This window comes from Geospiza fortis, unplaced genomic scaffold (genome assembly GCF_000277835.1).
Source record: "Geospiza fortis unplaced genomic scaffold, GeoFor_1.0 scaffold159, whole genome shotgun sequence".
NCBI lineage: Eukaryota > Metazoa > Chordata > Aves > Passeriformes > Thraupidae > Geospiza > Geospiza fortis.
In genome coordinates this window covers 149,389-151,845 of record NW_005054563.1, presented here as the reverse complement: position 1 = coordinate 151,845, position 2,457 = coordinate 149,389, and positions in this window count along the sequence as shown.

The following is a 2,457-nucleotide window of genomic DNA, read 5'->3' as shown; positions in this document are numbered from 1 at the left end:
CATGGAGCAAGGGCAAAAAGCTGCCAGGAGGAGCTGGGCTCTCTAAGTCTAGGCAAAAAATTGTTCTGTGAGCTCACAGCTAAGAAGTGAAAGTGCCAGGACCTTCAGGATTTGGCTTCTGCTTTATTTATCCACTTACCAAGGCTGAAGCTGATAAATGCACCTATTGCATACCCAGAACTAGACTCTATTTTTCAAATGGTTCCTCTAGTGCAGCCTTAATTGCTTTAACTATGAAATTGGCACCAGAAAGATGTGGGATGAAAAAAAATCATATTGTTCACGCTAAGAGAGCAAATGTAGCATTACAGGGCAAGGTCTGTGCTGTGAACAACTTCTATGCTCTCCTACACAGAGTGACACATCATCAGGCACACATCTTCTAAGGACACATCTCTTGAGGACACTGAGTTGCTTAGAGGTATTCCAAGACCATTTCATTATCATTTACATTCAAATGTTTAATTGTAAGTCACAAAGAAACATAGGTATTTGGTATTTCAAGTTTTCTTCTCAATTTAAAAAAAAATTCTTCACCTCTCTGGAAGATGATGGATCATGGTTTTACTCCAGAGTACTAAAGAAACCAAAAACATGAAGAGTTTGTCTCTGATACAATGAATTTCCTATTGACAATAAACTGGCAGTGCAATGTAACTGATAAGTGCATTTCACACTTAGTTTAACATGCCTTAAAACAATCAGGTTAAAGGACCAAAAGTAAGCACGGATATCTAAAATAGCTGCTGATATTTCCCTTTACTTTCTGTAAAGCTTGACTTTCTAATAATCAACCCATTTCTCCCATGCATTTTCATGTGCTTCAGTGAGTTGGACACAATCCAGGCATTGACTGACTGCTTTGCAGCACTTGCTAAGTTTCTATTTCTTCTAGAGGAAAAAGAAACTCAAGAAAGAGAAACTTTGTGTGATAGTGCCTGAAAAAGGTATTACATCACGGGGCCTGAAAATAACCAATATCAGCCTGTTTGTCATGGGTTTGTTTCCCCTTTCTGTTTGACTGCCATTAATGGGCCATGTCAGTACAGCCAGAACAGGAGCTTCCTCTCTGAGGTTATGTATCCATGTGTCTGCACATATATTTAGCTTCTATTCAGGGCTTAGTCTTTATCTGCCCACAACTTTCTGTTGCAATTCTGTTGTGTTATTTGGGAATCGGATGCCACCAGACTGATTTGTTGTTATTGAACCTCTGATTCTCATCTCACAGCACAAGGCTTCAAGAGCAAGAAATCAGATCAGTGTTTGCCAAGTCCCCAAATCATTTTCTGGGCTTCTCTAAACACTTTACTGCCTCTCACAGTCAAAAATTCTGCACAGTGTCAGATGCTCCTGAATTGGCATTTCGCAGGGTGAAGCATGCTGGAAGACCTCAGACACTCCAGAGCAGAGAGAACAAAACCTCTTCTTTGGAGCTCCTGGCTACCTTCACCAGCCCTGCTCTGACATCTCATGCAGTGTTTTGCTTCTCTGTTGTGATGGCCTGAGGACAGTGTGTGTTTCCTCCAAACTTTTCATTCATTTGGTTTGGGTGTTTGCACTGTCATCAAGAAGGACTGAGGTTGATATGTTCATTTTCATATCACTAGGACATGGTTTTCAAGAGACAAATCTGTCATATGGTGGGAGAGGGAAGGACACACACTGCCATATTCAAGATGAAAAACTTGTGTTAATGTGACTAAGAATTAGTCACATACCTGGGACAGGGTTCTGTATTAGACTTAAAAATCATGTGAAGGGAACATCCATAGTTTTGGCAGGGGTGGGTATTCAGTGCATTTTTCAGGGATGAAACTCAGAAGAACAAAGAAGGTCAGTTTAACCTTGTGGTTGTGGTTATGAATGAGCAAGGAAGTTTAAATTACACTGAAGGACAGCTCCTTTAGTCACAGGAGCCCACAGTGCACTCTAGATCCTTCACAAGTAAATATAAGCACTTTGTGTTTTTACAGCAATAAGCAAAATGCTAAGACACAATGATTAGATTGTTCTTATTTAGCTTTGCTGATGGTGAAGTTCCTTATTGGCTGCTGAAGATTACAGCTATGGAGCAGGCTATAAACAGAACAGCCAGGCATTTTTCACAAGTGTAACACAGTGGGCTTTTAGCAGAGCTCTCTCCTGCTTCCTCATCATTTTAAACGACAAGCTCCAAGCACAAGAGAAAAAGCTAATTACATTTGTGTTTAATCCATCCAACCGCTCATTTGAAATAGGATGGATTGTTTCACATGTCTGGCTGAATTCAGCAAAAGAAAGTGGGTTCCTTCATAAGTCCCTGATACATCACGCACAGGATTGCTTGGACATTGATCTCTGCAATTTTTCCTGTGAACTTTTCTATTTCAGACGTGTGAACTCTAATGGCTGAGATTCCTTGCTGCACTGCTCCTGGTTCACCCTGGGATCAGCTACACTTCTGATGATTCCTGC